The sequence below is a fragment of the Siphateles boraxobius genome, unplaced genomic scaffold (genome assembly GCF_051911475.1).
Source record: "Siphateles boraxobius isolate OS27281-9 unplaced genomic scaffold, OSU_SipBor_1 164, whole genome shotgun sequence".
NCBI lineage: Eukaryota > Metazoa > Chordata > Actinopteri > Cypriniformes > Leuciscidae > Siphateles > Siphateles boraxobius.
The window spans coordinates 2,198,437-2,210,103 of NW_027508771.1; the positions used below are offsets into that span (position 1 = coordinate 2,198,437).

Sequence of the window (11,667 nt, forward strand, 5' to 3'; positions counted from 1 at the left end):
GGAGATCGATACCATCACCAGGGAAGTGGAAAGAAATAAAATAGTTTTATTTGGGAGTTTAAAGAGTGGGATTAAAGGCGCCCACAAAAACAAAATATGGACCCAAATTACGAGTTCTGTCAATAGTGTGGGGGTTGAGAAGCGCACTCCAGCAGAGGTAAGAATGTTTTATTGCTTAATATAGACCAATAGTGATCAAGTTAAGCATGAGTTTTCTTGTTTATTGTAGGTGAAAAAAAAGTGGTCGGATATAAAGATCGCCACAAAGAGGCGTGTTTTGGCACTGAAGAGGAGCCAGAGTCAGACCGGGGGAGGACCACCGGATCCAAGCCTCCAGCTGACACCGAACGAGGAGCGGGTGGCAGCCCTCATCGGAACGGTGTCTTTAGAAGGTATCGCCGGTGGGGGAGATACCGACGACATTCATGGTAAGTAAACTTAAACTTGATAGACCAATAAAAAAAAAAACACATAAGTCCATAGTTAACTCATTTTATTTAAATTTTGCTCTATTGTTTTGCAGATGATGGCACTGCAGGCCCCAGCACCCTCGAGACATCTCCCCCTCAGCCCATCCAGGAGCCTGAGCCTATCCTTGCGCCCCACCCAGAGCCCGAGCAGGTGCAAGCGGGGGAAGCCGAGGACCGTCCACCAGCCTCCCGTGCGCCATGGCCAAGGGTCCTGACGGATGAGGTCCTGGAAAGACAGACAGAAATTTGTAGACTACTGGTCGAAATTAACCATTCATTGGTGTCAATAAATACGACATTAAAGCAAATAAATGAAAACTTAAAAAAAATAAACCAATGAAATCGAAGTCTGTGTTACTTTAACTTACCATTAAAACCACCGAACAAGGTCCCGTCTGAGCTGAACAGCTCCTAAAGCCGGTGGTGCTTCCCACTGCTCCACTGGCACTTCTGGGTCTGGGGCCAGCGCGTCAAATGGCACACGGTTTATCTCAGCCATGTTGTGCAAGACGGCACATGCCAAAATGATGTTGCACACCTTCTTTGGCGAATAGAGCAACGTGCCCCCCGCGTGTGCCAGGCAGAGCCATCTACCTTAGAGCAGCCCCACGCAACGCTCCACAGTGGCTCGTGTTCGTGCGTGCGCGTGGTTGAAATTGCGCTCCTGATGCGTCACGGGGTTTGGCACAGGGGTGATCAAAATATCCAAAAGAGGTTAACCCCTGTCACCTAAAGGGGAAAAGAGAGGTTAAGAAACGAATATATTTTGCAAAATAAATTTGCACTTAGTACTCACCTAAAAGATAACCATGACCCCTCAATGCGCCCTCCTGCAGCCGTCTGCGCACGCTGCTGTGCTCAAAAATGAAGGCATCGTGGGTGCCTCCAGGCCATCTTGCCACAACATTTAATAGGCGGAGTCTGGCATCACAAATAATTTGCACATTGACTGAATGATAATTTTTGCGGCTGATGTATGCGTAATCATTAACCGATGGCGGTTTCAGACGCACGTGGGTAAAGTCAATTGCACCTATGACATTTGGAATCCCAGCAATCTCATAAAACCCCCTTTTAATCATTGTTTGCTGGGCATTGTCGTATGGGAATTGGATGTAGTGTGGGACGAGAGACCTGATGGCAGCCAGCACGGATGACAGCATGCGGCTCATGGTGGGTTGGGATATGCCAGACCTGTCAGCAATCTCCCGTTGAAAGGTTCCAGTGGCCAAGAACCCCAGTGTGGAGAGAACCTGGACTGGGACAGGTATTAGATATCTGGCTCGGGAACGACTGAATACCCCCCGCAAATCATGATACTCCTCCGGTACTCCAGACGAATCCCCTGCCTCCTCCTGAAAAACAGAAACAGAAGAAACAGGGGGAACAGCAGACACTAAACATTCAACATGACAACTTCCAAGACAAAATAGAACCCTGGGACCAATCGATGTGAGGATTGTGGAGTCTTAGCCAAGGATGGCCTAACACTACAGGAGTAAATGGAGATCGAAAAATTAAAAAATAAATAGTCTCTTTGTGATTACCAGAAACGGTAAGAGTCAATGGAACAGTCTGTTTCTGAACCCTAGGTAGGGAACTACTGTCTAGGCCGAAAAGGGGGGTGGAATTCTTTAAGTAGGTGAGGGGAATACCTTGCCGAAGTGCCCACTCCTCATCGACAAAATTTCCCTCTGCTCCAGAGTCGACCATGGCGGAGCAGGCGACTGATGAACTGGACCACTGAAGATGCACTGGTAGAGCTGTGCAAGAGCTTGAAGGGGTGACCTTGGTGATGGCGCTCGCCAGTAACCCTCCGCCTACTGACGAGCGCTGGCTTTTACTGGGCACAAAGAGACGAAATGATTGGCGGCTGCGCAATACATACAGAGGCGATTAGCAATCCTCCTCTCGCGCTCCTTAGGTGAGATCCGAAGGCATCCAAGCTGCATTGGTTCGGGAACTGTACTTGTGGTTGAAAGAGCGGGACTGACAGGAGGCGTGGAAAAGAGAGAGACCTCCATGCGGCGAGCTCTGCGTCGTAGATCGAAGCGTTTCTCGATCCGAATCGCCAGGTCGATGAGATCGTCTAGCCGGGAGGGGACCTCCCGGACGAGGATGTCGTCCTTCAATTCAGGGTTGCGGCCCTCCATAAAACGAGCGACCAACGCAGGTTGGTTCCAGCCGCAGGTGGTAGCGAGAGTCCGGAATTCAATAGAAAAATCAGGCACGGAGCGCCTTCCCTGCCGGAGAGAAGAAAGCAGTCGAGAAGCTTCCTCACCGTGGGCTGACCGGTCGAAGACCCGGATCATTTCATCCTTGAATAGCGAGAAGCTGAAGATGCAATCCTTCTCAGCCTCCCAGTTAGCCGCTCCCCATTCCCGAGCCCGGCCAGCGAGGAGGGAGATAAGGTAAGCGACCTTAGTCCGCTCCTTCGCATACGTCATGGGCTGTAGGGAAAAAATCACCTCGCACTGGGTAAGAAAAGAGTGGCATTGTGTCGGCTCACCAGAATAGATGGGAGGATTGTTGATCCGGGGCTCCGGCGAGTCGTGAAAAACCTACGAGGTGGAAGGCTGGTGGAGCATATTGTGGACCTGTCAGGAAAGATCTGAAATCTGAGCGGCCAGCGTCTCAACAGCGTGTCTGGCGGCGGAGATGTCCTCCTCATGTCTGCCCAGGAGAGCGCCCTGATGTTCAACGGCAGACTGGAACGCGCTGCCACTCGCTGAGTCCATATTATGGTCAGATTGTTCTGTGGTGGGGTTAGAGAGGACTCAAGAGCGAGAGTTACAATCACAGTTCTTTAATAGAGTCAAAAGTCAGACCACAGGTAATCCAAACTGAAAAGTCAATAATAAACATCAACAGAGGACACCAGCAGAACTGGCAGAATCACATGAACATAAATCTCCTCTGTGGTACTGGTAGAGACGAACAGCAGGCTGGTAAAACAGCGCCTCGGAGACTCACGGAACTGGATACAGGTGGCGAGCACCGAGCAGGTAATCAGCCTCAGCTTTAAGCACGTAAGGTTTCTGTGGACGTATAGATGAGCACAGGATAATTCCAGTAGAAATATTCCGTAGGACTCACACAACAGGACAGGACAAGACTGAGATAAACTCTGGTTAGTGAGAATCTGAGACATCGAAGAATCTGACAACAAGACAGGGCAAGAGAGGGTTAGAAGAAGCCAAGATAATGAGAGGAGATGAGGAACAGGTGGAGAGGAATGAGCGTAATGAAAAGTGATAACAGCTGTCAGTAATGAAAGTGAAAGCGGTGTGTGTGTGTGTGTGTGTGTGTGTGTGTGTGTCCAGCAGAGGGAGACAGAGAAGGAGACAGGATCATGACACTGGAAACTTTGCTGCCAGAGATTTACCGTTTTTTACGGGATCTCTTAAAATTGAAACACCCATTCGCTGTACCTGCCTGGTATACAGTGAATCAGAGTTAAATAGCAGCTCCCCAATCAACCTACTGGACCATTTCACAATTTGGTTAGAGTTCCGGAATCAGTTATTAGTTATGTTATGGAAGCAGACTCAGACAAGGAGGATGAAAGTGAACAGGATCTTTATTGACAACAATGAGCAAAATGGTAAGTGGAAAGTCTGAAAGACAATCTGGAGACCAGGATTCTGACGGTAAACGGAATATCTTTTCTTAGTCAAGTCAAGTCATCCTCATTTATATAGCGCCTTTAACAATGTAGATTGTTCCAAAGCAGCTTTACAGAGATAAAGATATAATTTAAGGTAACAGAGATTGGTTTGGTTTTATAGTGGCTCTTGAAAAATGTTTTTTCCAGCTAAAGTTAGTTTTGATTGATTAACTTCCGTCTAAATGATAGTTTGTTAATAAATTAGGGGCCGCTACGACGACACCGTTCTCTCTAAACAGACTTTAAACGTGAACATGTGATAGACGCTGATGGCGTTCACATGCGCATTAAGAATTGATTCTATAGTTATGTGCGTTTGAATATATGTGCGCAGGTTTATAATTCCTTACAAACCATGCCTAAACAAACTACTTGTCTATAAATTTTGATGCAGAATTTTATTTTATCTTATCACTTCGGGTAGGTACGCGAACCGAAAAATTCCACAACGCTTTATCTGTAGAGTGGTATAGGGATCCTCCATAGGGAGAGGCTAGTTGGCACTTCAGCACTGCATTGTCATCGGGTCCAGGCGAAAGTCCTTCGTCAGATCTGGAAACGGCCTGGATCCGGCAGGCTGCGGGAAAACCTCGGGATAAACAAAGACACTAAAATTAGCGTAGATGCCATTCTTCTTATCTTGTAACGAGTACATCAGGATTTGAGGGAAGTGTTCCCAGTTCCGGCTGACCTAATCTAAGCAGCCTAATATTAAATTATAGAAGTCTATAGAGTGTGTTATGTGAATGCTAGGTCAAAGAGATGTGTTTTTAGTCTAGCTTTGAACTGACAGACTGTGTCTGCTTCCCGGACAATGTTAGGAAGATAGTTCCAAAGTTTTGGTGCTAAATAGGAAAAGGATCTACCGCCAGCAGTCAATTTATATATTCTAGGTATTATCAACTGGCCGGAGTTTTGAGATCGCAATAGACGTGAAGGACTATAATGCGTTAAGAGTAGAGTTGAGGCGGATACTCGGCTGAAACGAGTATCCGGTACGGATAAAGCACTTTTGCCGAGTACGAGTATAATACGAGTAATACGAGTCAATATCTGTGCTCGGATTGAATAAAAATCCTCATTGGGTACCTGACTGTGTCTGCGTTCTGTGATAGATTAGTCACAGTGCCCCTCCCCTACACGTATACAGATTTGATTTATTGTGCTGCTGTGTCCCGCTCTGCTCACTCACACACAGAACACTGAGAAGAGAACAGCTCTCTCTCTCTCTGTCTCTCCCTCAGTCACTCAGGTTCGCGGGTCTTTTTTCCGTTAAAGTTTAGGGTTTCTTCAGCTTCAGGTTTGTTTTTTACTTCGGTTTGTAGTGCACTTACTTATTAACCAGTAGAGTTTGTCCAGAGTAAACGTGGGGTTTGTTCAGACATGGTGCTTGGTAGAATGCGACTCGTGTTGAGTCTCTGCCTGTCGGAGATTTTTTTTTTTTTTAACCGTCAGCAGTTTTTTTTTACTTCATGCACTGAGTGTCTGACACTTTTTCCTGTATTTCATTAAAAAAATAAAGGAAGTAGTGGTATAAAACTATATTACAAATTAATTAGCTAGCTACACACACACACTCTCTCTCTCTCTCTGCCGTTCATCTGAGTTTTTTTTTTAAACCGTCTGCTGGCTCTAACCAGTTTTTTTCACGCACTGAGTGACACTTTCTTGCTGTATTTTATAAATAAAATAAAGGTAGTTGTGTTATAAATAATATTACAATTTAAGCTGCTACACACACACACAACCCCCCCCCCCCCCCCCCTCATGATCAGTGATACAGAATAATGAGTAAATAGTTTTCTAATCAGCAATAAATAACAATTTCTGAACAACCCATATCAATTGCATGCTTAAAATAACATATCGATTAAAGCCCCGCCCATTTCAAGACAACCTGACCCACTTCCGGGTTAAATCCCGCCCACTTCCGGATTAGGCTCCACCCGTCCGAGTACAGATACAGATAATTCATATGGTTAACAGATACAGGTACAGATACAGATAATGCTGTACTCGCTCATCCCTAGTTAAGAGCTCGCTCAAGTACTGGGGAGCTAAACCATTTAGTGCTTTGTAAGTAATCAGCAATATTTTAAAATTTATACGATGTTTAATAGGGAGCCAATGCAGTGTTGACAGAACCGGGCTAATATGGTCGTACTTCCTGGTTCTGGTAAGAACTCTAGCGGTTGCGTTTTGGACTAGCTGTAGTTTGTTTATTAAGCGTGCAGGGCAACCACCCAGTAGAGCATTACAATAATCTAGCCTTGATGTCATGAACGCATGAACTAGTTGTTCCGCATTTGTCAATGAGAGCATATGACGTAATTTAGATATATTTTTAAGATGGAAAAATGCGGTTTTACAGACACTAGACACATGACTTTCAAATGAAAGATTGGTATCAAAGAGCACACCCAGGTTCCTAACTGACGGCGAAGACTTAACAGAGCAGCCATCAAGTGTTAGACGGTATTCTAGGTTATTACCTGTGGAAGTTTTTTGTCCAATAATTAGAATCTCGGTTTTTTCAGAATTTAGTAGTAGGAAATTACTAGTCATCCAATTTTTGATATCAACTATGCATTCCGATAATTTTGTGAATTGGTGAGTTTCGTTAGGTTTGGAAGAAATATAGAGCTGAGTATCATCAGCAAAACAGTGAAAGCTAATTCCATGTTTCCTAATGATATCTCCTAAAGGTAGCATGTAGAGAGTGAACAGCAACGGTCCTAGTACTGAGCCTTGTGGTACGCCATACTGAACTTGTGATCGATAAGACATCTCTTCATTTACTGCTACAAACTGATAGCGGTCAGATAAATATGATGTAAACCATGCTAGTGCAATTCCACTAATGCCAACATAGTTTTCTAGTCTATTTAAGAGAATGTTGTGGTCAATGGTGTCAAATGCAGCACTAAGATCAAGTAACACTAATAGAGAGATACAACCACAATCGGATGATAAGAGCAAATCATTTGTGACTTTAATGAGAGCTGTCTCAGTGCTATGGTGCGGTCTAAATCCGGACTGGAAATCCTCGCAGATACCATTTCTTTTAAGAAAGGAACACAGTTGTGAGGACACTGCCTTTTCTAGTATCTTTGACAGAAAAGGTAGATTTGAGATCGGCCTGTAATTGACTAATTCTGTAGGATCGAGTTGCGTTTTTTTAACAAGCGATTTAATCATAGCCAGCTTAAAGGTTTTTGGTACGTATCCTAGAGACAAAGATGAATTAATGATGTTAAGAAGAGGATCTATGACTTCTGGAAGCATCTCTTTCAGTAGTTTAGTCGGTATAGGGTCTAACATACATGTTGTCGATTTAGATGAATTAACGAGTTTGCAAAATTCTTCCTCTCCTATGGCAACAAATGAATAAAATTTTACCTCGGGGAGACTATAATGCACTCCCTGATGCGATGCTGTAGTAGACGGTTGCATAGTTATAATTTTGTCCCTAATATTATCAATCTTATAAGTGAAGAAGTTCATAAAGTCATTACTGCTGTGTTTCTTGGAAACTTCTGGGCTTGAAGCTTTCTTTTTCGTTAGTGTAGCCACTTTTTCAAATAAATACCTTGGATTATGTTTATTTTCTTCTAATAGGGTTGAAAAATAAGCAGATCTAGCAGCTTTTAAAGCCTCTCTGTAAGCAATCGAGCTCTCCTTCCATGAAATTCGAAATACCTCTAGTTTTGTTTTCTTCCAGTTGCGCTCCATTTTTCTGGCTGCTCTCTTAAGGGCCCTGGTGTGCTTGTTGTACCACGGTGTTGGACTATTTTCTTTAATCTTCTTTAAGCGCAACGGAGCAACTGTATCTAAAGTGCTGGAAAGGAGAGAGTTAAAAGTTTCTGTTGCAATATAAAGTTCTTTTAAGCTATCTGGGATGCTGAGACGATGAAACTGATTAGGAAGATTATTGATAAAGCAATCTTTAGTGGCAGAAGTGATAGGTCTAACATACTTGTAACACGGAGTTGGCTTTGCAGCCTTGGCTAAATGTAATTTACATGAGACTAGATGTTGATCTGAGATGTCGTCGCTCTGCTGCAGAATTTCAACAGCATCAACATTGATTCCATGTGATAATATTAAATCTAGAGTATGATTACGACAATGAGTAGGTCCTGACACGTGTTGTCTAACTCCAATAGAGTTAAGAATGTCTTTAAATGCCAATCCCATTGCATCTTTTCCATTATCTACATGTATATTAAAAGCACCAACAATTAGGACTTTATCTGCAGTCAATACTAATTCTGATAGAAAGTCAGCAAATTCTTTGATAAAATCTTTATGGTGCCCTGGTGGCCTGTAGACAGTTGCCAGCAGAATTCTCAAACTTGATTTATCATTTACATTATATATTTTTACATTAAGCACCAACACTTCAAAAGAAATATATTTTAAACTAGATTTTTTTAGTGGTTTTGAAAATATTACTATAAATTACAGAAACACCTCCCCCTTTGCCTTTCAGGCGAGGTTCATGTTTATAACAGTAATCATGCGGGGTGGACTCATTTAAAGTAATGTAATCGTCTGGTTTTAGCCAGGTTTCTGTCATACACAGCACATCTAGGTTATAATCTGAAATCATATCATTAACAATGAGTGCTTTTGAAGTAAGGGATCGAATATTCAGCAACCCAAGCTTTATCGTTTGCTCATCTGTATTATATCTATACAGTCTTACCGGTGTGGTGCCGAATTTTGACCCACGCCAAATTATTACCCCCCTAGTATGGTAGGTTTAGGATTACTTGTGGGGGAGGGGTTAGGATTAGGGTGGGGTTAGGATTAGGCAATCAGATACTGATTTCAAGGAGGGGGGTAATAATTTGGCAGGGAGTCGAAATTCGGCACAACACCTGTTTGTTGAGTGGTGGATGGAGAGATGGATTACGGTGAGGATACCCAGTTCGCAGGACTGCTGAACATATAGGTGGGAACCGTGACAAAGAGTAATAAAGAGATGCTGGAGATATCTGGATGATCGCAGGAGGAAACAAGGTAGGCTAAGTGTCACTTTGTGTAAAAATGAGACCAGACAAAGAGCTGGGACGAGGTGTGTGGATTTATAGTGGAGTTGATGAGGTTGATGATGAGGTGTGTGTAGGGCTGGTCCGAATACCATTTTTTGAGCTTCGAAGCTTCGGTAGTAATGAACATCGAATATTCGAAGCTTCGGAATCTTTATAGCCTATGTCTGTCTGTCCGTTGCATTTTGATTATTTCGCGAACCGTTCATCCAAACGACTTCACAAGGGAGTGCAGTGTCATATTTGGTGCAATATAGATAGACAGGCGAGGCCACACGTTCAGAATTAATAAACTTTATAAACAACAGAACAGCGCGAGCCGGATGATCGCGCGCCTCACGCGAGCAGAGCTTATAATGCTCCGAGAATGGACTCTGCACTAGTGATATAAAACACAGACAGGTCTGTTAACTTAAGCAATATTTTTAATAAGGTAGTCTAATATTTTTCTCACTAACAAATTACTGACAAAGTAGGGTAGATTTAAATAAAGAAGCGGCGCGCCTCACGCATGCAGGGCATATATGCTCCGAGAACGGACACTGCGCTAGTGATATAAAACACACACACACACACACACACACACACACACACACACACGTCTTTTAACTTAAGCAATATTTTTAATAAGGTAGTCTTATAATATTTTTCTCACTGACAAAGTAGGGTAGATTTAAATAAATAAAAACGAAATTTAAATAAAGAAACGAAATTTAAATAAAGAAAAACGAAAAATAAACGTGACGTCCCAGTAAAATCTCAAAGTCTCCTATATCTAGCTGTAGTTTAATTTAGATTGATAAGGGTAAAAAGGATAATACATTTTGTTTCTATTGTTCTATGTTCCACAATGTCAAAGCAACGCAGCTTAACCCAAAATACAAGCTCATGCATGCACTTTTGTTGTTCTGCGCTCTAGTCAGAGAATACTCCCGTTGCAGGAACACATTTAGTAGTCCAAGAAGAAGCAAATATATTTATTAAGTAGATATAACGAAGTTATATGTTAAGTATTATATTTCACCAGATTTTATAGTGTAAAACATATTCAAGCGCGAATGAGAACCGTTTCGAGGGGGATGCCAGGTGTGCAAAAAAAAAAAAAATTCGAATGTCACATTTTCAAATCGAAAACCAACGCACCGGATATTCGAATATCCGGGTCCAGCCCTAGGTGTGTGTGATCAGTATTCAGAAGAGGGAGTGTGTTGTGATTGGCTGGTGTGAGAGCCTGGCAGGTCTGTAACATCAACAGTTTTGTCTATTTGAAATTTGCACCGTTTCCTTAAAAAGAACAAAGGTTGATGCCCCTTTTTACACACAGCTTCACAGTTGGGTTCAAAACTCAACTTCGAATCAATGATATTTTTATGTATTTGTAAGATTGCACAACCTCCACTGTTTGACTCTTAATGAATTCGACTTAGAAACCTTCGTCTAAAATAAATTAACATATCCCTGGTCTTCAATACATTTAAATGAAGGTGAGATTCCTCACACCACTCAACAAAGTCACTAATGACTGGTCCATGACTAATCTCATTATTCTGAAGCAGACTGACAATAACAGTATTGTCTGCTTATTTCAAAATTCTATGATTTTCCCGACTGCTTTGGCACTTATTTGTGTAAAGAATAAATAGTAAAGGAGAAAGTACACATCCTTGTGACGAACCAGTGGAGGAAGTGACCTGTGATAGATTGTTCTTATGAGTATTTCACATTTATGAAACAAGCATATTAGCTACACTTTAACTGTTTAATGTTGCATGAAGCACACAGAGACGCATTAGAACAGCATGCAGAGACGCATAGAGCATGTCAAACCAAGCAGTCCTCCATTCCTCACATCTCTCAGCGGGATTCACCCATCATCCCTGCTGTTCACAGTAATTCAGACAAACAGCGAGAGCTTCTATACCCTGTATTTTAAAGCCCATGGGTGGATTTTAAGATTCTATAAACTATAAATCACAAATAAGACATTAAATCAACAATCATTGTTTTCATGTTCCTCAAGGTTTTATTGCCTGCCAGCTGTTAGCATTAATATTGCAGTTCATGAAGTGTATACTTAGGCCTGTTCAGTTTGATTTAGCAAAATGTTTATATCTTTTATTGAGCGAGATGGATTATTTGTTCTAACCTTGTATGACTGTGTGTGTCCCGTATGCCTGATTAATCAATAAAAGATTTTCATGTATCTCCAGAGAAAGCAGAATGGATTGAAAGTAGCATGACGCTTCTATCAGGATAATGTAAAACAGTAGTCACTGCATGAAAGTTTAGTTAATGCCACACAATCCATGTCGTAGTTAGTGAATCAGCTCTAGCAAGTTTCACGAAGTGGTGCATGTTTATTTTAGAGCCGATGTTACATTATTTCCACTATCAGCTTAAGCTTATCTTTTCATGAAATTCACTGCAAAAAAATACTATTTAAGCAAGTAGTTTTTCTCATGTTCTTTTTAAAGTT

The 11,667-nt window shown here is 42.2% G+C and overlaps 1 long non-coding RNA gene across 1 annotated transcript; it reads right to left on the reverse strand.

Annotated features, from left to right (window-relative positions):
- Positions 1 to 476: 476 nt before the first annotated feature.
- LOC143740055 (uncharacterized) lies at positions 477 to 8,323 on the reverse strand. The gene is made up of 3 exons (XR_013204722.1): positions 1,267 to 8,323; positions 839 to 1,199; positions 477 to 696 (listed from the first exon to the last, which is right to left on the reverse strand). It is a non-coding gene; the product is annotated as an uncharacterized LOC143740055 (long non-coding RNA).
- Positions 8,324 to 11,667: the final 3,344 nt, after the last annotated feature.